General features: G+C 43.9%; 1 protein-coding gene across 11 annotated transcripts in view; it reads left to right on the forward strand.

Moving 5' to 3' along the window:
* Positions 1 to 27,284, forward strand: part of TPST1 (tyrosylprotein sulfotransferase 1) — an 85,051-nt gene that overhangs the window by 17,140 nt on the left and 40,627 nt on the right. For 5 of the 11 annotated variants that reach the window (XM_044993849.1, XR_006574386.1, XR_006574389.1 and 2 more), the window contains exon 1: positions 10,499 to 10,703. The exons of 2 other annotated variants lie outside the window; for them this stretch is intronic. The gene's annotated coding sequence lies outside the window, so the exon portion shown is untranslated. Of the gene's footprint in view, positions 1 to 10,498; positions 10,704 to 14,020; positions 14,132 to 27,284 lie in introns of those variants that run through there. 4 more of the 11 variants (XR_006574381.1, XR_006574385.1, XR_006574384.1 and 1 more) reach the window with 3 other exon arrangements.

The following is a 27,284-nucleotide window of genomic DNA, read 5'->3' on the forward strand; positions in this document are numbered from 1 at the left end:
TTTAAAAAAAAAAAAAAGGCTGTGTCCCTCCTCTGTATCTTGTCCTCAACGGGCTTCCTCTTGTACTCTCAGGGGATGGCCCGTAGGCTAGAGCCTAACTCATTATATCAACAAGTGTCCTCACAGTGTGCCTTGAAGACCTGATTTAAATAAAAAAGGCACTAAACCCTGCTGGTAATAACTGAGAACTCAGCTATTCTGCCCAATGTGTATCTATTTCTGGGCAAATCACTCCTGGGCGAGGGATACATACCCCAGTGTTGTCTTTCTCAGAAAACTGTATTTTTGGACACATTGCTAGAGAGCATCCTGCTAGCATCCTAACATCGCCCCAGTGATCATGGCAAGGTGCAGTTACTGAAATGCCTGTACTTGCCATTAGCTATTCCAGAAGCAGCAGAACAGGAATTGCGACATCTCTGAAAAGAGATTGAATTTGATTTCTTTCATTTAACACTTGAGCTCATTCAAAAAGGGAAATAACAGCCTCCCCTATAAACACTGAATGTTGCATTATGGGAGGAAAATAGTCTTTGCATGCAGTATCATCTGCTCTTATAGTGCTAATTATATTCCAGCCAGAAACCAAGCCTATGTGTATGATCGCTAGTGTTGCTAATAAAAACAATGTTGTTCTTTCAGCACTTTAAAAAAAAAATCACACTTTTACTGTTCCTCGAAAACTAGCCAGCTAATAAAAAGAAGAGTGACTCACTGGACGTGCATTGTACAGTCACTGCTTTCAAAGGAACGTCTGTGCCTCGTAAGTGAGTTAGATGCCAACATATTTAGATGACAAGACATTTTTGTTTTCAAATCTGCCTGAGTGGCAACTGGAAAGTGATAGTCTCCTATTTTTATGCTGGAGATGCTGGCACTGCAGAGTAATTCATCATACAGCAAGCAAAATGCAGCAATAGGAAAAGGTTTTCACAGATGTTTCACTGCCATACTTGTAAACAGAGCTCAGTTTGAATAGCTTTAAATTGAGGCAAACAAAATCCCATTTCTTTGGCAATGAATCTTTGAAACAACAGAGCTGAGGCGGGGCCCCACTGACTGATGCCCCCTCATACCATTCCCAAGACTCGGATGAGATCATTTCTGTATTACTGGCATTATAATTAAACTAATGGCTACGTAGCTCCTTAACTGGCCATTACACGTTCTACAACCCTCCATTCATCTTACATACTCAGGGCTTGCCCTGCAAGGTGCTGAGTACCCTCACCTCTCAAAGAACCCATGGGGAACTCAGTACCTTGCAAGATGAGGCCCTTAGACAGCACAACTGAAGGCCAGGCTGGAGTGCTGGGATGCTTCCCCTGTGGTTAGCGCTCTGCGCTAGTAGATGGAAAAACCCACATCGAGTCTCTTGCCTCCTGGGCCAGCTAGTACTGCGGGGGAGCTTTGCATAAGCAGCCCTAGAAGTAGGGAACTGCAGTTTGCCTGCTTGTTGATGTAGTAGCAGCCCGAAAGACTCCTAAAAGAATTGCAGGCCAAAAGGTCTGTGTGAGGTAGAGTCTTTATAGAGAGAGGCGTTAAAGCGGGGGGAGGGGGAATTGGGTGAAGGAATCTTCATAGAAAATATCCCCCTCCCCAAAAGCAGAATAGCATGCGATCTGTGCGCATCCGTCAAGCCACATAGGCAGCTGTTTGTAAGCCAAGAGGGGGAGCATTCACTCATGCTTTGTGACTGGAAACACGGCTATTTATTGAACAGCTAAAGCTGCACAAAGACTGGGAAAAAAGCACAACTTTATACATCCCGAGGCACTGTACAGATGGGGAAAAAATCTGCTTATGAAATATATTAGATGTCTAGTGCTCCATGCCAACTCGAGCAGAGATGAAAGTTGCATGCAGATATTCATAGCATAATTATTTTTCCAGGTTGAAACTGCTAGCGAGCACATGAAAAGACCAATTTTTAGCTGTCTCATATATAAGATGAGTGACGTGAGATTGGGGACAGATGCCGGGATACAGAGCCTTTGATCTGTAGGCTGCTGGCTGTCCTGGGTCACTATCATCCAAAGGGAGTTTGATGGTCTATGTGCCATGAGTTTGGTGGTCTCAATCCAGTTCCTATTGAACTGGTATCTGCACCAGAAAAAACATCAAAACAGATGGTGCTTCTGTTGTCAGTGTGATCAGACACACCAAGGGCTAAACAGTGGGCTTGGAAGCTGAACTATCCTCTCCTTTCCAGAGGTATCCTCAGCCAACAGGGTGTAGATGGACAGGTTGGTTAGTGTGGGGGTGCTTGCACTGCTGCTGCTCAGCATATCTTCAGATAATAGAGCAAACAGGCCCCCACACCTTCCACAGGATGCTGCATTTTGTGTCCCCTGTGCCAGCAGCGGGAAATTGTGCCCATACTGTGGACTCTGTGTTGCTTTGCAGGTCATGAGATCTGAAACATTTGAGCACTGCCAATACAGAATTAGCTGTCAAGGTGAACACTACAAGTTGCACTGAAAGCATAATCAATACACAAGACAGTCAGGCCAGAGAAATAAAATGAGTAGCTGTGGAAAGTCATAAAGAATAAAATCAATGTGCCCCTGGAAAACAGAAAAAAGACATCAACATTCTTCTAAGTCAAACAGCATTTCTTATGGTTTAATGGCTGGCAGGTTTATGTTGTGAGTAAGATAGGCTGCATTAGGCATAAGGCGTGATTTGAGGCATAGAGATGTATCTATTTAGCAGACGTTAGACTTCTTTAACTCTGTTGTGAGGAGGTGTGGACAGATGTCCTCAAATTAATGTCTGTGGTGCCAGCTATTTCTGAGCTTAGGAGATCATGAACACAGTTCTCCAGCGTTGGAGCTTGAGTCTTTCCATTGACTTCAACGGGCTTTGGACCAGGTCCTTTGGGAGCAGCCTCCTCTTCTGCTTATATCTTAAAGATGAACTCAGGGTCTAGTCTAGTCTCCATGCTGAGTCCCAGGTACTACCGCTGCTTGCTTCCCTCTGCTCTCTAACAAGCAGTGAGTCTTGGGGTACCCCAAAGAACCGTGCTTTCCTGATTGTGGGATTGTGACATCCGGAGAAACCAACAGAACTTAAAAGTAAGTTCCTTGGGGCAGGGATTGTCTTTTGGGTCTGTGTAAAGCACAATGGGCACCTGCTCCATGACTAAGGCTCCTGGGTGTTCCAGTAATAAAAATAACAGTCCCCGGCAAAATTAGTGTGTGCCCAGCCGAGGGACGGTTTAGCAGGGCCCACTATAGAATAGGAAGCAAAATGTAGCATTCAAGCCCCGATTCAGCCGAACACTTACGTGCATGCTTAACTAAAACACATGAACTTAAGTCTATCCTTATTTGGCGAAGCATTTAAACACATGCTTAATGGAGTTGACTTAAGCATGTGCTTCAGGTTAAGTGTGTGTTTGGGCACTGATTCAGCCAAGTGGTAAGACAGAGTTATGGCAGAGGCTGCTGAGTGACGTGAGCAGCTCCAGCCAAGTACTAGTAGCAGTTCAAGTCCAAAGCACCAGTATTGGTACGTATGTCAGTGGCTTGGAGCTGCTACCCTAACTCATCTTTTATCTTAGGGACAAAAGGGTTCCCCATGCTTCTCTTATAAACCAGGCCCAGGAACAAGGATTCTCAACACCATCTCATGCCAGCACCGTTCTTCGAACGTCTGACAGCTAGGAATCTGGCCCCCTGCTCCTGAATTGTGCCTCACCCATGGCCTGGACAGATCACCTGCAGAGGTGAGGGGAGTGGGAGTTCAGTCTCCATGGACCACTCAGTCCTTGGCAGGGCCGCCCAGAGGGGGGGGCAAGTGGGGCAATTTGCCCCAGGCCGTAGGCCCCACAGGGGCCCCCACGAGAGTTTTTTCGGGGCCCCTGGAGCGGGGTCTTTCACTCGCTCCGGGGGCCCCAGAAAACTCTCACGGGGCCGGGACCCCTAGAGCTTCTTCCACTCCGGGTCTTCAGCGGCAGGGGGTCCTTCTGCTCTGGGGCGGAAGGACCCCCCCGCTGCCGAATTACCGCCCAAGCGGACCTGCCGCCGAAGTGCCGGGACTTCAGTGGTAATTCAGCAGTGGGGGCCTCCTGCCTCGGGTCTTCGGGACACTTCGGTGGTGGGTCCCGGAGCGGAAGGACCCCCCACCGCTGAATTACCGCCGAAGCGGAGGCCCCCCCACCGCCGAAGACCCCAGACCCCCTGAATCCTCTGGGTGGCCCTGGTCCTTGGCTTCTCTGCTGAACTGGCAACAGGGACGTCAACTGTAAGACTGCCCGGTGCTATGCATACGTGTGTGTTAGGAACTAAACTTAAGTCACCAAACTCATATAGGCCTCTGAACTGCTCTTAGATGCGGGGCTGGTGCAAGGAAGTTTCACGCTCTAGGCGAAACTTCCACCTTGCGTCCCCCGCCCCTCCCTTTGCCCTGAGGCACCCCCCCCCCCCGTGGCAGCTCTCCCCTTCCCTGAGGTGCCCCCCCCCGGGAAGCCGTGCAGCACCTCCCCACCCCAGCTCACCTCTGCTCCACATCCTCCCCGAGCACGCTGCCCCCGCTCCAATTCTCCTCCCAGGCTTGCGGCGCCAAACAGTTGATTGGCGCTGCAAGCCTGGGAGGCGGGAGAAGTGGAGCAGCGACCGCGCGCTCGGGGAGGAACCGCTGTAAAAAAAAAAAAATTGGGGGCACCACTTTTTGGCGCCCCCAAATCTTGGCGCCCTAGGCAACCGCCTAGTTCGCCTTAATGGTAGCACTGGCCCTGCTTATATGGCAGCATCTTTCAAGGGTCAGTTCTCCCCTGCATCTGCTCTTTGCTGACAGAGACCCAACCCCACTTCCTGACTGCTCTCCTTGGCACAGGGGGGCAACTTTAACTTACGCTGTTGTGAGGCAAACCTTCCATCAGCCTTGCTCTGCCAGCACCCCTCCGTTCTCCTCCCATTTTCTCATTGACTCTGCCAGCACCCCTCCGTTCTCCTCCCATTTTCTCATTGACTCTGCCAGCACCCCTCCGTTCTCCTCCCATTTTCTCATTGACTCTGCCAGCACCCCTCCGTTCTCCTCCCATTTTCTCATTGACTCTGCCAGCACCCCTCCGTTCTCCTCCCATTTTCTCATTGGCTTAAATGAAGTGAGGATTTCACCTAAAGGCTGTGGCTAAACCAGGCATAGTCAAACCCAGCTTTTCTGACTCTCCCGGTCCTTTGCATTAGCCACCTGATCCTGCTTCCCCGTAGTGCTCATGGTATCTGTGCGTAGCATTGGTGCACACTGTGGAACCCCCAGGCTAAAGTACTTTCACATCTGTCCAGAGGCAATAAGAAATAAATATTAGCCACAGATTATTAGGTTCGCTGTCAAACAACTAGCAGTTAATGCTATAATTTAACACAGTGTTTATACACTGGCTTCAACAACTTCTTTGCTGAGCGTTAGGATCTCGGTTAGTGTGTCTGCCTCTTGGAACAGGCAGCAAGATTTTGTGTGTACACTGTATAATTAAATGTTTAACATCCTACTTGAACTATGGCTCAGTTCACTGTAAGTGTTAATTAAGGAAGGGAAGCGCGGCTCAGTGTTAGGCACCAGGCGTATGCAGTGGCGTTTTTATTTTCCTCTTTCTCTAGGAGGATATTTATTTTGTTTTGGAGGCACTGCTCCATTGCAGATGACAAGCAGCCTTTACAAGGGACTGAACATGTGAATCAAAACGAATGCCATTAAAAAACCCAAAGAACAGTAAAACAATAAAGTAAACTGAAAAGAGCTGTTTAATGGACTGAAGTGAACTGCCTGGCTCAGGGGACTGGTAACAGGATACAAAGTGTTTCATCACTAAAACACCAGTTCAAATCCAGCCCTGACTGGTCGTAAGTAACACTTATTGCCCTCTGATGAGCCCATGTGAAAGGACTGTATGGGCTCTGTCCAGTTTTTAGTGGGCATGTGTCTGTATTACCAAAAAAACCCCAACCAAACAAAACCACAATGCCCCACCTCTGTAGGTGCAGCGTGGAGACTGAATATCTTTTCTCTCACTGCTAATGATGGGTTCTGCTTGTCATCATTGTGTGGCAAATGGAGGAAAGCCTCTGCCTGGGTGCTACCTGTCCTGTTGACAAAAGAGAGAACATAGGGGTGGCAGGCTTGTCCGTGCAGCGCCATTCAGCAGAGTTAAATACATTTCAAAACGAGGCAGATTTTCAAAAGAGGTCAGCACCCCATGGCTCTGATTTAGGGACCTAAATGAATGGCTAGAGTTTCAAAAGCACTCAGTTCCCATTTATTATCATTCACTCGCTTGTTCTGTGGTAGTGTCTCATGGCCAGGACTTCACTGTATAAACATACAATAGAGACAGTCCCTGCCCAAAAAGGTGCCTAATTGAAGTGGTCAGATATTCAAAAGGGATCTGCTTCCAGCAGTGCCCTCGGATCTAGTTGTGGATGCTGAACACTTGAAAACCTGGCCCTCAGTCGATGGAGCCTTTCCAAATATCAACCTACTGCAACCTTAAAACTCCTCATCCTCCCACATGTAAGCATCTACTGTTGCCACTATCCTTGGTTTCTTTTTTCACAACTCTAAATAAAATGCATAGTGCCACGTATTAACCCAGTTTCAGTAAAGACCAATCGTTTGGGCTCATTGAGGGCTCTGCCTGCTGCTGAGCTTTTTAACACATGAATTTCAGTTGGATGTGCCTGGTTCTCCTCTCCCTTACAGCAGCGTAAATCAGGAGTAACGCCATTGACTTCAGTGCAGTTACAGCAGTAAAGCTGATGCAAGTGAGACTAGAATCATGAGCCCTGGGTATTATTATTTGTTAGGGGATAGGGTCTCATAAGAACAGCCACATCAGTTTGCAATCTTGTTAATAGTCTCAGCACGTCTGAAGAAGCACAATAAAATTAATCTCTTAAAAATATTCAAGAGAGGCCTCTGGATATCAGCACTCATTTTCTACCCCTGGCAAGCAAGAGGAAAATTAGGCACACTTTCTTATAAATTCTGTGGGCGGCATCGGCAGCAAGAACCGGCTCGTTGCTATTAATGGAAAGTATGTCCCTTCAGGCTCATAAAAGTTTTAAGACACGCCGTTTGGAAGGTCTACGTTAAATCAGATAATGGTATGTTGTTAATTTTTTCATCTCATCCTTCTTAATGGCATGAGCCAATTCAGTCATCAGCTTTTTACTGTTTCATGAGTATCAGCTGATAGTAAAATGTATTCCGTTACTGTCTGGAGTCTGTCACTGGAATCTGTATCATCTCACTGGGAAATTCAGAGAGTAATACCTGTGAAACTATATTAAGGGATTTGAGATTGAAATGGCTGCATTCTGTAGGAGATGGGCCACCGAGGATACAAAGACTCTTTAATGATGACTAATAACCATCTTTCAAATGCTTAACTACCTAGCACAGAGAGTGGATTTCATAGATCAGGTTCACTGACAGGCATCTTGTTAAATACCTCCAACCAATATTTCCTTTTGCCAAGGAATATGAACTGGGGCAGGCGGGGGGTGGGAGGGGGATGGACGGGATGTTCCCATGCCCTTGGTCACAGGACCTGGGCAGCCTACAAACATGTTTCTTCTTAATATGCTTCTGCAGCATATAGTGACATTTTTGAGATGTGTATCTGTCAGTATATGGTGGAAATCTCCAAGTCACCTGGACTAGGACCTCTAGGTACAGAGAAGTAGCTATCACTGTGATTAGGTTATTGAGCCAGATTCCAATCTTGTTTCCCCCTCCTCTGTAAAAAGTTTTATATATAGGGTAGTGATGGCAGAATTGTCACCAAAAGGTTCCAGACATGATGGACGTGTGGTCTGATTCTGGTTCTAAAGGGCAATATATCCGTAAGCAGCCCGAGAACACTTGAAGAAGATTTATGATTAGGGCTCTACCAAATTAATGAAAAACGCATCACGGACCGTGAAATCTGGTCTCCCTCCATGAAATCTGGTCTTTTGTTTGCTTTGACCTTATACTATATAGATTTCATGGGAGAGACCAGAGTTTCTCAAACTGGGGGTCCTGACCCAAAAGGCAGTGGCAGGGGAGTCAAATGGTTATTTCAGGGGGATTGTGGTATTGCCACCCTTATTTCTGTGCTGCCTTCAGAGCCGGGTGGCCAGAGAGTAGCTCCTGTTGGCTGGCACCCAGCTCTGAAGGCAGCACCCTTCCAGCAGCAGTGCAGAAATAAGGGTGGCAATACCATACCAGACCACCTTCTGTGCTGCTGCCTTCAGAGCTGGCCGGCCAGAGAGTGGCGGCTGCTGACTGAGGGCCCAGCTATACAGGCAGTAGGGCAGAAGTAAGGGTGGCAATACCATATATTGCCATTCTTACTTCTCCGCCTCTGCTGGCAGTGGCTCTGCCTTCAGAGCTGGGCTCCTGGCCAGCCGCCCCTGATCTCCAGCTGCTCAGCTCTGAAGGCAGCGCCACCACCGGCAGCGGTGCAGAAACATGGGTAGCAGTGTCGCAACCCCCCCTACAATAACCTTGCGACCCCTCCCACAACTCCTTTTTGGGTCGACACCCCACAATTACAACACCATGACATTTCAGATTTAAATAGCTGAAATCATGAAATTTACAATTTTTAAAATCCTATGACCATGAAATTGACCAAAATTGAAAGTGAATTTGGTAGGGTCCTATTTATGATGGAATTAAGCTCTCTTATACCAGTTCTCTTATACTCTTGCTTATACCAGACTTCTAAGAAAGTTTATTTGTGTATCCTTTTAATTTCATCCACCCATTATTGCACTATGCTTAGAAATTGACTGCTCGAAAGGGCTGTTTGTTCTGGGAAGTTTTTCACATCAGATTTATACGTCAGCTGTGGAACATTTGGAAGAGAAGCATTCAACACCCTTTGCAAACTTTCCTTTTTCCAAGCGAGACCGAACAGCAAATCCATACAATAGAATTCTAAGCTTTAGACTTTTTTCACCTGCCTATCCTGTTCCTGTAATTAAGTGATTGCAGGGCAGCCCAGGGAATTCAGGGGGCCTGGGGCAAAGCGGGGGAGTTGCGGCGCTTGTACTCACCCAGCTGCTGAAGACCCGGAGCGACTGAAGGGCCCCCTGCCGCCGAAATGCTGTTTGAAGATCTGGACCGTGGCCGGGCCTGGGCTCACGGGGCCCCTGCAGGGCCTGGGGCAAATTGCCCCACTTGCCCCCCCCCCCGGGCAGCCCTGAGTGATTGTGAGCTTGGCAATATCCTAGCCAGGCAGCGCATTCTACTTGGAGTTCATAAGTATCTATTTACTTGTGGTTTTTGTGGTTGGAGCTCTTACACTTTCTTAAAGATTCTTGTAACTCAAGCACACATTATAACTTTCTTCTTTGGATGTGGTAGCATACATTTGTAGAGTTGGTGTGAGTATATTTAGAGTAGGTGAAAACCTTTGTCATACTATCTGTTATTTCCGTGCAACCCTGGGATTCAAACATTCTAGACATCACAGTAATAGGCAATTTGTCTATAATTTTTTTTAGCAAACTGGAACATATTGTTCCAAGATGAGTTCCTGGCAGTTCAGGATTAGTGCTACTGGGGTGACGTTTATGCCAGCCACTTTTTGTGAAGTGGAAAACCTCTTGTGAAAAAATAAAAATGAATGAGCCGTTCAGAAGTGAGTTAATTTCAGTATTGTGATAGGTGAAGTGATTGCTGTACATGTGCCATATGCTACTTATACAGCTTGCCATATGTTTATGTTTTAAACATTTTGGGATCTCTTGGAATGAAAAGCACTGTATAAGCATATAGTGTGTGATTATCACAGGAGGGCGTATTTAACAAGGTCTGAAGTAGCTGGCAAAGTTAGGTAATGTTTTGATATCTAGTCATACACAAGCTCTTCAGTCCAAACTGTTTACCTACATGTTGATTCATATGTGTGTCCAAATTTAAATGTTGTCATCAAATTCTAGATATTTTTCACCATAGTCATTTGCCTGTCTGCTATATCCCTGCCCATAATAATTGTGACAGGTGTCCAGGTGGTCACCTAGACCCAGGTGTTTGCTTAGATATTCATCCCGGCAAACTCAAATCCAGCTGTTTATACAGGTGTTACATCATGGCCAGATGTTGACCAAGCTGTTGCTCTAAATCTAAATGACTTTGCCAAAACCAGCTGTTCAAACAGGTGCAGTGAGGTGCATGCTCCAAAGCCCAAGCTGCAGCCAGGTGTTCCACTCACATGCAGCTGTTTTCTTGGGCATTCATCCAAATCGAGAAATGTATCCAGCTGTTAAATCCAGATCCAGTTGTTCACACTGGTACAGATGTGCCCGTGCTCCTCCCACGCTCCAGGGGCCGGATGGAGCCGGAGCCACGCCCACGCCCCCTGGAGCCCCGCCTGCCCTGCTGTCAATCCACTGAGTGGCCAATCAGCGTCGGCGACACAAACCGGCTCCGGCCCGGAGCGTGGCCAATCAGGGCGTGTTTGTGATTTCCATGGCAGCGGCAGGCGCCGGGCTCCGCCGAGGGGAGTAGCGCGGCGGGCTGAGGAGCAGGAGCGCGCAGCGCCGGGCGGCGGTCGCTCCCCTCGGCGATGGTGCCGGCTGGGGGCGGCGGCGGCCGGGACTCGGCGAGGGAAGAGGAGGCGGCGGCGGCAGCAGCAGCAGCAGGAGCCGTGACCCAGCCGCCTCCCTCCGTCCCGCCTCCCCTGTCTCCTTCCCGGCGCGGCGCAGGTGAGGAGCTGACCGCGGGGGGGGATCCCCCCCGGGACCCCGACTCCTTCCCCCCGGGTGTTCCTCCGTGACTCCGTTATTCCCGAGCCGACCCCGCTCCCCCCCGTTGTGCCCCCGTGACCCCGCTCCCCCCCGTGACCGTTATCCCCGAGCCAGCCCCCCCGTGACCCCGCTCCCCATTGTGACCCCGCTCCCCCCCGTGACCGTTATCCCCGAGCCGACCCCGTTCCCCATTGTGCCCCCATGGCCCCGCTCCCCCCCCCGTGACCGTTATCCCCGAGCCAGCCCCCCCGTGACCCCGCTCCCCATTGTGACCCCGCTCCCCCCCGTGACCGTTATCCCCGAGCCAGCCCCCCCGTGACCCCGCTCCCCATTGTGCCCCCATGGCCCCGCTCCCCCCCGTGACCGTTATCCCCGAGCCAGCCCCCCCGTGACCCCGCTCCCCATTGTGTCCCCGTGACCCCGCTCCCCCCCGTGACCGTTATCCCCGAGCCAGCCCCCCTGTGACCCCGCTCCCCCCCGTGACCGTTATCCCCGAGCCAGCCCCCCCGTGACACCGCTCCCCATTGTGTCCCCGTGACCCCGCTCCCCCCCGTGACCGTTATCCCCGAGCCAGCCCCCCCGTGACCCCGCTCCCCATTGTGTCCCCGTGACCCCGCTCCCCCCCGTGACCGTTATCCCCGAGCCAGCCCCCCCGTGACCCCGCTCCCCATTGTGCCCCCATGGCCCCGCTCCCCCCGTGACCGTTATCCCCGAGCCAGCCCCCCCGTGACCCCGCTCCCCATTGTGCCCCCATGGCCCCGCTCCCCCCGTGACCGTTATCCCCGAGCCAGCCCCCCCGTGACCCCGCTCCCCATTATGCCCCCAGGGCCCCGCTCCCCCCCGTGACCGTTATCCCCGAGCCAGCCCCCCCGTGACCCCGCTCCCCATTGTGCCCCCATGGCCCCGCTCCCCCCCGTGACCATTATCCCCGAGCCAGCCCCCCCGTGACCCCGCTCCCCCTTGTGCCCCCATGGCCCCGCTCCCCCCCGTGACCCTTACCCCCGCGCCCGCCCCCGCGTGACCCCGCTCCCCATTGTGTCCCCATGGCCCCGCTCCCCCTCCCGTGACCGTTATCCCCGAGCCAGCCCCCCCGTGACCCCGTTCCCCATTGTGTCCCTATGACCCCGCTCCCCCCCCGTGACCCTCATTCCCGAGCCAGCCACCCCCGTGACCCATTTCCCCGCCCGAGTCAGCCCCGTTCCCCCCTGTGACCATTATTCCCGAGCCAGTCCCCCCATGACCTCGCTCCCCATTGTCCCCCCCATAACTCATTTCCCCACAAGAGCCAGCCCCGTTTGTCCTGTGATCGTTATTCCCAAGCTGCCCCCCTGTGCCCCCATTCCCCATTGTGCCCCCATGACCGATTTCCCCCCCAAGAGCCAGCCTCAGATGCCCCCCGTGACCTAACCCCCAGCCAGCCCTTTTATACCCCCAACATGATCCAGCCGATTGAATCATTCATCCATCGCCCCACCATGACTGAGCCCCCTTCCCCATATCTCCAAATCCCATTTTAGCCCCACCTTCGGTCTTCCCTCATTAGATTCTGCCCTTCCCCCTCTCTCTTACACCTTCTCATTCAGCTCCTGCCATTAACCTTCTGCTCTCCCCATTTCTCTTTTGGGCCATATGGGGCTGGCAGCGTTTCATCCCAGCAAAATACATGAGAGTGTCAGTTGTTGCAGTGACCGGGAATCCTGCTGCTTGCTCTGTGTCTCTGTTTGCCTTTGGTAGCCAACCTGTGTCTGCGCACTGTTTGGAAACATAGGTGGTGCTATGAGCTCTTTCTACAGTAGGTGGTTGCTCTTTCGCATGGGAAGAAAATGTTATATAACTGTATATTTATTATTTGCTGAACAAAACAATTTCATAGCAGGAAAAGTTTAAACAATTTGATTGTTTCTACAAAGAAGTATACAAGAGCCAGAGCTCCATTGCTGAGTAACTATAAGGACCATGCTGGGCAGATATTCCATCTTGAATGATAAAATAATGATGACTACTTGCATCCGAAGAAGTGGGTATTCACCCACGAAAGCTCATGCTGCAAAACGTCTGTTAGTCTATAAGGTGCCACAGGATTCTTTGCTGCTTCGATAAAATAAGGCTTTCTGGAAGTTGATGATTTGTAGTAGGAATGCCCTGTTGTGTATTGTGTCTTGTATGGACATAGATGCATGCTCTCTATTTACTAGCTTTATGCTAATAAAGCTTTGTAAATTTCATCATACATATTTGTGCACACTATCCTTCCTTTACTGACCTAACTGACAAGGGCTTTCAACTTTACAGCCATTTCTTCCCTTTCAGAAAAGGCTGTGATCAACCATTAGAAACTGCTTCCAGTATTAGCAGAAATGCAAAGGATTTTCTAACAGGATTTGGCCTCCTAGTGGCTTTCTTTGTTTTCTGTAGAACTGGTTTTTCCCCTTGAATCTGAATTTTATACAGCATGTTGACACAGGCAGGAGAATGGAATTCAGTGATGCTACCTTTCCATAGCTGTCAGATACTTAGGGGGAGGAAAGATGGAAGATATAGTTAGTAACTTGGGTCATTTGGAGAATCACATCAATTATAGGAGCTTTACTTCTGTGTTATGGAGCCAACATTATCAATTAGCAATATTGTAAGATCTTTCCTAAAATTACAATTCCCAAAACAGAGCAGCTGTTTATTTCTTGGTTCCTTATCAGGACAGAAATCATATTTCCCTGTCATTCTAACTTTGAATTTAAGCTTTACAATTATACATAAAACAAAATATTGTTATAAAATCTTTGATTAACCTGTATATTGCAAGACCTCTGCTAGTTTAATGTTAATACAGCAGGGAATCCTAGAACATGATACTAAATAATAACAATAAAAATACTCTAAAAGTAAATTGATTTATTTTAACCAGTGCCTTATGCGTGTGGTTTTAATCTATAGGACAGATGTGACTTATCCTCATCAGAAAAAAAATCCTATAAAAATTGATTAACATGATCCTAAAAGTGCAGAGGTGTTTTAGACTGTTTGGCCAAGATTTTCAATTAAGCTTTTTAGTAGGAAGACTGTCATATAGTATTGATCTGTGGGTATTACTTCACTATCTGAAGTTAGTATAAATGTATGCGTTGGGGATGTAAAAGGCAGCTTGTGTATATAAATGTTTAATAATCTTTTGCAGTATTACACTTACGTGGGCGTAAGTCAGTACAATTCCAGAAATTGTTCATGTTATTTGTATCTCTTTAGAAATGACCTAAGTAGTTACATTTATTCTGCAGATGCAGGGAAATGTCCTATATAAATTCAGCCCTTACGAAATAAAGTAATAAACTTCTTCAGGAGAACGGAACTGTGTGGTACTGTATTAGAAAGAGTTGTGCACCTGGGAGGTATGTAACAAACTACAGTTCTGTCATTGCTAATGGGTATATTGCAGGTTTACTGTTGGAACAAATGTAATATGGGGGAGTATGATAAAAAGGAGTGTGTATATAGATGCACTCATAAAATATGAAATATATTTCTATATATTTTAAAATTGGCAGTAGGCAATAGTTTTAATGTGTCAAGATGCAATCTGATAACTTTTTCTGGAATGTAAGCATAAACAATGTGTTCCAGAACACCCAAATATGTTCCTGAGAATATGATATATAAATATGAAGTATGTGTAATTATAGCAGAGACTCACGTAATGCCATAGTTAACTGAATCACAAATCATGTTATATTCTTGTCTTAAATATTTTCATTAAATTGGCTTATCTGATTTCAAATGAGAAGGGCAACTCCCCCTGATCCCAGTACAGTAATCTGACGTTTGGTGCTCTGTTTGGTACTTTTGTAGTTGAATGGAGAAATCAGTTGGGTTAGTTCTTCACTCTTGATATTTGGGAACAAATAACCATAGGTAATGATTGTTGTCACAGAGTTAGTGGAAGGTAAGGTTTGTTACCATGACAGATTGTAGGAATGGTGGTGGAGAAATATTTCAGGTTACAAACTGAAGCAAAAAAACCAAAAGGAAAATGTCTCACTTTGTCCTTAACCCACTGATTAACTTTTTATGTATCTGTAGCATACGTGATACGTGCACCTTTCACTGTCGCTCCAATATCTGATTGTTGTGGGGCAAATTACATGCAAATAGCCAGATGCCATTAAATGTATATATGTGTGTCTTCCACAATACGGAAACCTCAAATTCAGCAGTGATATAAATTGACAGTGGAAAAACTTAATTCATGTTTTTCTAGTTGTGGTCAATTTTCTCACCACTTCAACAATTTTAAGAAAAGTTTGTCTTAAGAGTATAGATTTGGGACTTGGATCTCTTATGTATATTGTAAGAGAACTAGGAGATTAGAATAATACATAAAGAAAGTGATGGAAAGATGCCATCACTTTTTGGGGTGTGTGGAGGGAAATTGAATAGTTTTCTCACTAGGAAACTATATTAAGGATTAAAGTGATTGCTATGTACTAGTCCTTTATGTAAACAAAATGCCAGTGTCATGTAAATGGGGAAAGAAAATTAAAAAGGGGAGACAACAATATAATGAAAACAATCATAGAGCTTGGAGAAACTGTATAGTCTGGATGACTGAGCATAGTATTAGAAGTCAGGACCTCTGTATTCCTAATTCTGGTTCTGCTATTGATTTGTGACCTTGGGCAAGTTATTTAATTTCTCTGCTTCTGTTTCCCAATCTTTAAAATTGGGATAATACATATTTACCTGCACCGCAATGATGTCATGAGAATTAATGTTTGTATAGTGCTTTGTACATGTATAATGCTACTGAAATATTAATTATTTTTTCAGAGTGAAGGGGAAGGGTGGTTTATAATGTCCCTCATTGGAATGGTCTGTTAAATGAGCCTTTCTCGAAAGGAGCAATTTGTGTAGCTGTTTTAAGTGGTGTACAATAAATACTTCAGTTATGTTTCTCAGTGTAGTGCTATAACATTTTGTTTCAGTTAACTTGCCTATACATTCTTCTTTGTAATTAACATACTTGAAAAATCAAAGGCAGGTCAGCTGGTTAAATTAATTCCACAGATCCTTTAATTCAAGCCTTTTTTTTAAGTGTGCCTTTTGGAAAGGTTGCTATAAACTCATACAGATGTGTGATTGTTCCTAGCATTTCATTACTGTTGAAATGGGTTTAAGCTAGATCAGTGGTTGTCAATCAGGGGTATGCAGAAGTCTTCCAGGGGTACATCAGCTCATCTAGATATTTGCCTAGTTTTACAACAGGCTACATTAAAAGCACTATCAGAGTCAGTACAAACTAAAATTTCTTAGACGACTTGTTTATACTGCTCTATATACTATACACTGAAATGTAAGTGCAGTATTTATATTTCAGTTGATTTATTTTATAATTATATGGTACAAATGAGAAAATCAGCATTTTTCAGTAATAGTGTGCTGTGACACTTGTATTTTTATATTTGTTTTATTTGTAAGTGGGTAGTTTTTAAGTATGGTGAAGCTTGGGGTACACAAGATGAATCACACTCCTGAAAGGAGTACAGTAGTCTGGAAAGGTTGAGAGCCACTGATCTAAATCAATTCCACTGACACCTGTAAGTATCTTTTTAAAACAATATTACAAAATATATTTTTGTTTCAAAGGGATTTCTTAGGGATCTTCAGTATTTCTTGCTGTCCTAATGGTCTTACTGTTGGGGTGATTCCTTATAGAAAATACTGAGTCAATAGTAATGATCTGAGACAAAGTACTTTAGGAGACTATCACTGCTAGAATTATCTAAATTGGGCCAAAGAGAGAGAAGCAAAAGGCTGGCTGTACAAAGGTACAGAAATAAAGAGCCAGGTTCCAGAAATGAAATGACTGAGTTTAAACCAAGTGTAATTTGGATCAATGTGTTTCCTCTGGAGCTGGTTTAATGAATTCTGGGGACAGGTGAAGTGTGGTGGGCAGTAGAAAACGTGTCCCAGTCCTGTATTTCACTTCATGTTAAAATGGCTAATGCTTGTAATTAAACTCTTTGTAGATGTCCTAGCTCAATACAATTGACATTTTGGCCCACCTGGTAACATTTTTGTTACATCCTGTAAGAACGTGATAGTAATGTTTTGCCTATTGATTAGTCTAGTGACTTCTGTAGTGCCTGATTTCCTACTGCCCACAGAGTATTTGGTGGCGGGGTAGAACCTTTGTTCTACACAGGAAGGTTTAAGAATCCTTTACAACTGGTTTTTGTAGCAGCTTAAAGGACAAAACTGGACCTGGGCAGGACTGGAAGAAAGGGTATGATCTAAGCAACTAAGGAGCGTGCCAGTTCTTCTATGTTTTTTATCTCAGCTAGAGGCAGGTTTGACTGGATAGGCTTCAGCTCTTTGAGCAAAATAGGCAAGGGTTGTCCACAGAGACCCTAGCCAGCCAGGGATTACTTAAGCCTCCCTCTGAGCAGGGAAACAGGCTGGTTCAAAGAACTAAGTGTCAGCAAAGCAGAGGCTTCTGGGGGTTCCTATCTCATTTCCTCTCCTGCCTCCCAGGAGGTCTGGCAGAAGTAAGTTGGATGGAAGAAAACACATAACTGCCCAGGCATGTATCGTCAGCCACTGCTGTCAACAGTCTCTTCTCATAGCTCCAGGCCATGGAGGAAAGGGTAGGAAAGCAGCTTGGACCTGAATGACCAATTAATTGGGGCGTTTGGCCCACCTCATCCTTTCAGTCCACCCCTTCCTGCTGTATTTTTACCAGGAGATTATTTAGCTCCTTTACGATGTCACTCTCAAATAGGTTTCCTTTTACAGCCTCTATTGGCAGGTTTAGCTCAGCATCTCTGGGTAGCAGAGGTTAATATCACCAGAATGGTCACTGGACTGCTCCTTGACCTCAGACCTTGCAGGGCTGAGATTTGTAACCTTTTGGGATGTGAATTTGTGGGCAAGAGCAAGCGCTGTTGTTCGTCAGAGACACAGGCCAAGAGACTAAGGAGCAGGGGGAAGACCTCTTTCTAAGAAGGAAAGCCAAACTTTAGGGTGTGTGGGGTAGAAGGTTTTCCAAGACAAAAGTAAATCCTCAGAGAAGTTGGAGAGCCCTATTTTTCCTTCATAGTTGAAGTGGAAATCTAATAGGCGGAGACATAAACCAAAGAACTGCCCAGAACAGGGCAAAGCTATCTTGAATTGTCTATACCTGCTGAGGGAGAAACTAGTCGTTGTTCTCCTGTCTCAGTCCCCTTTATCTGAGTCATATCAAGGGAATGAACAGGCTCCAGGGAAAATGACCAAAGGCTTGATGGCCTGATAAAACAAAGCCAGATGTTATATGGCAAACCTTCCTCCCAGCAATTCTCTTCAGAAGCACTTTGGCCAAAAACTATGAGGCGTACCACTCAGGAAAAGCAAGATAAAACCCATAGAAATCTAAACAGTCATAGGCGGCGAGTTATATGGGCCTGTGGTTCCCGTGCACCACCAATACTTAGGAAAGTGGATCCGGCTCCACCAGTGTTTGGGCTTACTGCGCTTCAGGAGGACATGGGGCCCAGGATGGCCTGGGAGGTTAGCGGGCGGTGCCAGCAACAGCAGCAAGCAACATGGCCACAGCCCACTGCACCCTGCTGGCTCCCAGTGTCGCTCGTGGGAGGGGACAGAAGCCAGAAAGAGGCAGGGCGGGGGCTTGGAGGAAGGGGTGGAATGGGGTCAGAGCAGGGATGGGCTGGGGGTGGGTCGCTGCTGCCAGTGCCAGGCCCCCTGCTATCTTCCTGGGCTGCCCTGGACCCCATGTGCCCCCCAAAGCGTGGGGCTCAGAGCGGTTGCCCCAATCTGTCCTATGGATGGGATAGCTTTGTTCTGGGCACCACCAAAAATTATATAAACTTGGCACCCCTGAGTACAACTCCAGTTTGTCTTTTTGGGAAGAGGCCCAGTTATCAGAATTTGAGCCAGAGGTTCAAGAGAAGGAAGTGGAGGACAAGCTAACTGTTCCAGAATATTTGACACCTTCTTTAGAAGGGCAGTAGCAATGCTGGTCCCCTGTTTGCTCACCTTTCTAGAAAGTTGTCTCTGGCCAAACAGTAGCTATAGCAAAGGATTAAATTTGATGCTCACTTGCTCCTTTCTCCTAACTCAGGTTTGAACTTTAAAATGTACTAGACTGCTTAAATGCTATAGTGAGCACCAGCAGCTCCACTTTTCTTAAACAAGGACATTTTTTTTAATTGTTCCAATGTAATACAATGGGAAGTGAAATATTGTTATCCTACTAACATTAACGTGTCATGTACTGGACTTTGCTGGTGTAACTCCACTTACTGTGACTGAGTTCATGACTGCATAGAATTTAACTGACTTCATATTTTTAGATATATTCAGTATGTGCAATGTGAGAGAGTTAATCACTCACTTTGCTTTGTTAGCATCCCCTGTGGTGAATTCATGGCTCTAATGCTCTCTGTGAATAAATTCATTTACTTGTACTTCTGGCCAAAAGTACAAAGTGTGGCTAGGATTACAGGGGAGAAAGTTAAAATAGGCTCTACGAATTTCAGCAAAAATTGTGGAATATATTCTACATTAGGCTTGATGTATACGTGGGTTTTCTATAAATATTCCAGTTGGAAACACTTACCGCAAACTAATGCCTCTGATGGTTCGTATTATGATAACCAGAAGTCCCTTGGGACAGTCAGTACTCCTGACATGTAAATTAGACTATAACCTAAACCTTAAATAGCACTAGTTATTCAGTTTGTACAGGGCATTTGGCATACTATGAATATGAAATATTTTACACTATATTTTTCATATTTAGATTTTCTGCTAATTTATTTTATTCATCAAATCAATTGTAAATGTACATGTAATGAGTCTCTCTCTCTCTCTCTATATATATATATACACACACACATATATGTGTATGTATATATACATCAAAACTTGAGTACATAGGAATATATTGTACATGTTCTATAATACCAGTGGTATTTACTGGGTAATATTTGACTTAAAATATATTTTTGCATTTAGAGATGTTTAAATTATTATTAGATATAACATAGGGAGGGGAGGAGCAGATGGAACTGAAGCCATCAGGGATCCGAACATGCCCACACTGGCTTGCTTTAAGTCTGTTAATTGTTTTTGTTTTCTGTTAAAAATATATTTTGGAAGATGCATGATATTTAACTATAGATCTTTTTGTATATCTGATGCCCCTAGAGGCTCAATTGAAGGCATCAATTTATTCAAAACTAACCAGTATCTAATATATACAAATATGGACCATATCCTAGAAATGTGGTTTTACAATATTAATGGGGAAATACGTATCTTTAGAATAAGGTTATATTTATTTGCCATGAATTTTCTTACTGTGTTCTCTTAGAATGTGAAGGGACCTAATCAACTTTCCAAAAGAATTAAAATCCTGAGATTCCTCAGACCAAAAAAGTGCCATGTAGGTTTATTGCAGGAAACTCATCTAGCAGAAATAGATGCTGATAGCTGTTGAGTATCTTTCATCATTGAATTCTAAGAGCAGAGGTACATCCATCTTAGTTTGTAAAAATATAACTTCTTAATGTATAGAGTCTTGGTCTGGTTGTGAAGGAAGATGCCTTCTTCTTGAAGATTGTTTCAACTCAAAATAGTTAATTCTAGGAAGTATTTACAATCCAAGTGGAGGTAATTCCGAATTTTTCAAAGACATTGCAGACATTCTTTCAAATAAAAAAGACATTCCTGCAATACTTGGTGGTGATTGGAGTACTATGCTAGATAAACATGAGCTGCAGCTCTCAAAGCACAATAGGCTAGCCCTTGTTATTAATGAATGAACTTGATTTAAAAGATATGTGGTGACTGAGACATCCTGAAGTGAGCCTATACATATTTCTGTACAGTACATTCATCTTACTCCAGAACTGACTTTTTTCTTGTCTTCAGAACTGATTCCAGCATGCCTTGAAGTAACTATTGATAATATATTAACTTCAGATCATGCTTCAATTATACTTACCATAGATGCTGGTTACATACACATCATTAAAATCTTATAGGAGGAAATGGAACACTGCTACTAAAAGATGCAAAATTTTGTTCCATGGTTGATTCAGTCATCTCTAAGTTCATACAAGAAAATAAGTGCACAGTTACCTAAGATACCATCTTTGGGGAAGCTCTCAAAGCTACTGTAAGGGGTGAATGCATAAAGCATGCCTCCCAAAAGAAGAGAGAGAGACTCAAGTTATTAGACTTTCTGGCCAACAAAATAGATGAGTTGCAGAGAATGCACAAGACTGGCCAAATTAATGAAAACCTCATATGCTCTCTAATCAACATGTAACATAAATATAATTAATGCTTATCCAGCCAAGTTGAATTTACACTCAACAGGGTTAAACAAAGATATTATGAATGGGGATATAAAGCTGGCAAACTGCTTGCCAGAAGACTTAAAATGGAACTAGCCAACAACAACATTTCTTCCTTATTACAAAAAGACGGGAGTGCATCCTTGAACTAATAGATAGAATTACTTAAATTGATTATTTATATCAAGCTTTATATAAATCAGACAACCAATTTAGCTCTAATAAATTTGATCATTTTGTTGAAGGCCTACCTTTTAATACCCTAACTGCTGAACAAGTGTTGTTTATGGACAAAGCTTTCACAACACAAGAGGTTGAACAGACTTTAAAAAATGTGAATTCTGGCAAGGCCGCTGGGATGGATGGCTTTCTGGCTGATTACTACATAACATTTTGTAATCAGCTACCTTCTGTTCTTTAAAAGGTCTTCACTGAAACATTTAAAAAAGGAACCATGTCTTGTGACCTGAGAACTGCTTTAATTACTTCAATATTAAAGAAGAACAAAGATGGCTATAACAGTGGCAACTTCTGCCCCATATCTCTGTTGAACACAGATTGCAAAGTAATTGCAAAAATTGTAGCAACATGACTGAACACCATCATCCCATGTTCATTAAAGGAAGATTGGCTGCTGCTGATACAAGAAAAATCACACACTTGATCCAGCTCAGATGTCAAATGTTCCCTTATCTCTAGATGCAGAGAACTCTACCCTCGCTTCACTATCAACTAATGGAAGTATTTCTCTCATTTCAGCAAGAAAGAGGGACATGACAGGGCTGTCCGCTCTTATTCCCCCTCTTAAATCTCTCTTGAATGACTGGCAATGTACATATATCAGCACTTAGCCATTTAAGGTGTGACCTATAAATGAAAGAATACAAAATCCATTTACATCCTGATGACTTTTTTTTATTATTGAAGAATCCATCCTCATCAGTCCCATCATTATTGAATGTAGTTGATATTTTTGGAAAGTTCTCTGGTTTTTGTATTAACAGGAATAAATCACAAACAATGAATATATCCAAAAGACCAGATCCTTCTCAGTTTCAGCATCATGCATATTTGACATGGGAGTAAATAACTTATTTAAGTGTTAAGATTAGTCCTAATCTTCCCAAAATTGTTTCTATAAATATGGACTATATAGTAAAAGAAATTTCCAAGTGTAGGAGGATAGGGAACCATGGAAGATTTTGTTACGGCCTAGCTTAGGCAGTTCTGCTTTCTCAGCCTCCGGTTATTGTAGGACACGGCATGCTAGTTTCAACCTGCCGTAACCGGCTGGAATTGCTGCGTGGCAAGCCCCTAGGCTGTTGGCCAAGGGGGCGGCCCCGGAGGGTGGAGAGTTCCTATTGCATTATGTATGAGCTGGTTTGCTGCTGTTTGTATAAATATGAGCATGCTTTGTGTTTGCTTTTGGACTCCGTACCAGGCCGAGCTCCAGGGCGCTGGGTTCCCCACCTCCGTGACAGCAACGCTTGGAGTCCCCGTTGCAGATGTGTCACTTTACCTTCATTAAAGCCAATAACTCACAGTGTGTGGGGGCCTCGTTCTTACAGAGCACCCTGGGAGGGCCGGGGCCTCCCTGGAACGCAACACCAAGGATGTAGAGAGGTGGCGTCTCCTCCCTCTGTTTGTACTGGGTAGAATAGAAATAGCCAAAATGAATATCTGCCCAAGATTGACTTATATCATTAACCTATTGCCTTTCAAGGGCACTCCCTCACTCTTTGCTCAAATAAATAGCCTTATCATGCAATTTATATGGGATAAAAATCAGCCTCACTTGTCATGCCAATAGCAACATGCCAACCTTTCACATGTCCTCTATATCTGTCAAAAATGCATGGCTCTGGTCTCAAAAACTTTGTCTCACTATCTTCCTTTCTCCAAGCTTGAGTATTTTAGCAATGCTGGATGAGTTGGTATTACCAGTTAACTCTGAGAAATGGATTGCAGTGACTCTTTTAGTGGCCAAAAAAGTTACTTTGAAAAAATGGAAATGGGCAATTCCTTTCTCATACACAGACTGGCTTAGTGAGCTCTCTACTGCTGCATTAGTGGGAAAAAATTACTGTAATAGAAATGCTTGGAAAAAATATGAGGATGTCTGGTCACATACGAAACTATTGCATACTTTTGGAATTTAGTATATATCAGTCCCTGATACTCATAGGTAATGTTCTCACATGTTTATCTATTTAGTCTCTTTAATAATTGATGTCCTGCATGATCTCTATGGGTTCATTTTTATTTTGTTTTATAGGTTTTTGCAAATAATGTTGAAATTTGTTGTTTGTATGCTATTTCTATCTTGTGTATGTATTTATGTTTCATTGGAGGCTTATATTTTACATAAAACAATAACAGTAAAGTTAAATAATAACGGGAAAGACAAACAAACCAGTGTGCTCTACATAGGGTCAGTTTTGATTACTGCATCTTTTTTGTAATTTCACAAGCTGATCAAAACCCAGGGCATGCTAGATGGTCTAGCATGCACAAAAGGAGTCAATCATCTGAGTTACCAGTTAGGCATGTTAACTTTTCATGTGTGGCTTTAGGAAATGCTTATCCAGTTGTAGCATTATATGCACATAACAAACTCTGTGATTTGAAACAAAGTTTCTTACCATTGATGCTGGTCTTAAATTCAGTTTTTGTTGCCAAGGTAACTTTACTGAGTACTTTCATTTCTATTGCTTTGGTTTATTGAATCATTGACACCTCACCAAGGCTTTTGTCAGCTCATTTGGGATGCTGATCTGTATTTTCAGTTAGAATAAAAGTTGTGCAGGAAATTTTAAATGTCAAGATTGTTTGTTCGTTCTTAGGCTGCTACTGTTTGAGGTCAGCCCCCCGAAATGTGCAGTGAAATTCATGGGGTTTATTCACAAACTGAAAAACTTCAAGTATCTTATATTTGTACAAATATTATTTGATATTTGAGCCAGGGTTACAGGAGACTTGCCTGTTACCATTTGTTCCCACTGATCTATCTGTGAGGAACAGCTCCCAGGAAGGGGATTGACCTAACGGAAACTCAGATGCTGGGGAGGAGAATACCTAGTGGGTCAAGAGGTAGTGGGCCAGTGGTTGGATTTTAATGGAGAGCACTTTATTCAGGGTAAGTAACAAGTATTGCTGACTAAGGTGGAAAATTTGTGAGGGAGACAGTCATTAAAATTTTGGCAGTACATCAGTGTTTAGAGCTCTTTAAAATTAAAAACATGTGCAATTCATATTGGTGATGTGAGCTATTTCAGCACTGGAGAAGAACAAGTGTTCCTTAAGTCTCAGTTAAGGTGTATATATATATATATATATATTTTAACAACGTTTGAAGTTTGACAGTAATACTTGGGTCTTCAGGCCAGCTACCCCTTCCAAGAGTCCAGTGCTGTTGAGCAGCAGATTCTAAAACAGAAAATCTTTTAGCAGTAACTTTGCATTTTGATGAAAAAATTATATTTCTCCTTAAGGTATAAAGATCCAGAGTTTGCTTTGGCATCAGCAGCAGAATATTTTAGGATAGCAGAAACAGTAGGTTCACTAAAAAATTATCTTTAAAAAAGGGAACAAAGAGGACCCAGGGAATTAGAAACCAGTCATACTAACTTCTGGAAGGGTAATGGAGTAAATTATTAAACCATCAATTTGTAAACACCTAGAGAATAATAAGGTTATAAGGAATAGCCAGAATGTGTTTGCCAAGAAGAAATCATGCAAACTGACCTATTTTCCTTCTTTGATAGGGTTACTTGCCTGATGAATGGGGGAAACGGTAGATATGATGTATCTTGATTTTTAATAAGGCTTTTGATTCATATAACAAACTAGGGAAATTTGAAATAGATGGAATTATTATAAGGTGGGTGTACAACTAATTAAAGACTATACTCTGAGTAGTTATCAATGGTTCTGTCATGGGAGGGGCCTACCTAGTGGGATCCTGGAGGGATCTGTCCTGAGTCCAATACTATTCAATATTTTCATTAATGATTTGGATAATGGAGTGGAGAGTATGCTTATAAAATTTGTGGATGACTCCAAGATGGGAGGGGTTGCAAGCACTCTGGATGACAGGATTAGAATTCAAAAGGACCTTGACAAATTGGAGAATTGGTCTGAAATCAACAAGACAAGTAAAGACAAGTACAAAATGTACTACTCTTGGGAAGAAAACATCAAATGCACAACTACAAAATGAGGAATAACTGGCTAGGTGCTACTACTGCTGAAAAGAATCTGGGTGTTATTGTGGATGACAAATTGAATATGAATCAACTATGTGATGCAGTTGCAAAAGAAGACACATCATGTTGGGGTGTGTAGCCTGACCCAAATTTGGGTAAATATAATTGTAACTTGAGGATTAACAGGTTTTTGTTCCGATAGAGACCCAGTAAGATTATTGTAAAATTATCATATAATTTGGGAACCCCAATGTGCACAGGTGCAACACTTACTCTATAGGAACTCTTTCTATATATAAATATGATTTATTAATTTAGCAAAGATTATACACACACTTAAACTTAACAAAGCAGCTATAGATAATACAGAAAGTACATTTGGACATGCATACTTACACCCTGATCTTTTATACTTAACCATTTTTTTTATCACCGTAATCGTTCTCATCTTCCCCGGCGGCCATTATTCTGGTCCCTCTCAAGGTCTACATTTTTTCAGCCTCTCTGCTGCCCCGGGATGTTACTTTTATAGTTGGTTACACTGACGCTGCCATGACCAGTGCATATTCAATAGAAGTCCTTATTTGTATTTCCTCCCCTTAAGGTGTCCATTTTCTATAGGTTAGTATATGTATGATGTTACCCTATTAGCATACATGTCAATTTACTGTCATGGCAGCTTTGCGGTTGGAGATTCTGTCCGGAAATTTCCGGATGCTGGTGTCAGCTATGTTTTGTGCTGGGGTCAGCTGTGTTCTATGGGTGGCTGATGTCAGTATTTTGGACAAAATTCTCCCCCTTGCATGATACTTTTAGTTCACTATGACTTATGAGTTACTTAAGTTTATCTATGCCAAAGGTTATTGGCTGCAAGCCTCACACTATTTACTAAAGCCAAATCTTACAGGATAAAAGCCTGTAGGTTCCTCGCATTACTACTAAATATTATAAAGCAGAATAACAAAGCAATTAATATAATACAGGTAAGCTGGCCAACTGGGCTACAGGTGTATGAACAGGAATGTTGCATGTAAGACCTAGGAAGTAATTGTCCCTCTTTACTCGGCACTGTGAGATGTCAGCTGGAGTACTGTGTCCAGTTCTGGATGACACAATTAGGAAAGGTCTGAACAAATTGGAGAGGGTCTAGAGTAGAACAACAAAATGATAAAAGGTTTAGAAAACCTGACCTATGAGGAAAGATTTTTTTAAAAAATGGGAATGTTTAAGAATGTTGAGAATGGAAGACTGAGGGGGGCCTGTTAACAGACTTCAAATATGTTAAAGGCTGTTATAAAGAGGACAATGATCAATTGTTCTCCATGTCCACTGAAGCTAGGACAAGAAGAAATGGGCTTAATCTGCCGCAAGAGGGATTTACATGAGAGATTAGGAAAACCTTTCTAACTATAAGTGTAGTTAAGCTTGGAAACGGGGATTTCACAACCTCCCTTGGAAGCTTGTTATTGGAGGTTTTTAAGAACAGGTTGGACAAACACCTGTCAGGATGGTTAGGTTTATTTGGTCCTGCCTCAGTGCAGGAGGCTGGACTTGATGACCTCTCTAGGTCCCTTCCAGCCCTATATTTCTATGATGCTATGATCAACCCGATTGGACTCAGTCAGTTTCAATAGAATCGGCCTATCTCTATCCCACTGACCTCAATAAAAGCTGCTGTGGTCTCAGAATTTTTGTAAATTGGACAAGTGCCTAAAACATAGATTTAAGAGCCAGACTTTAATCTCCTGTTTTTTAAAATGTTGGCCCTGGATTCAATCTCTAGTTTTGCTATTGAAACACTTTGTGACGTTGGGCAAATCATCTAACCTCTCTGCACCATTTTCCCCTTCTTTAAAATTGAGATAACAATTCTTGCTTCAGAGATACTGCAAGACTTTAAAGCTAAAGCATCTTTAGATCCTTAGATGTCAGACATTATATCAGTGAAAAATTTTATTTACACTCTGTTTAGGTTTAAAATT

This window comes from Mauremys mutica, chromosome 19 (assembly GCF_020497125.1).
Source record: "Mauremys mutica isolate MM-2020 ecotype Southern chromosome 19, ASM2049712v1, whole genome shotgun sequence".
Classification (NCBI taxonomy): Eukaryota; Metazoa; Chordata; order Testudines; family Geoemydidae; genus Mauremys; species Mauremys mutica.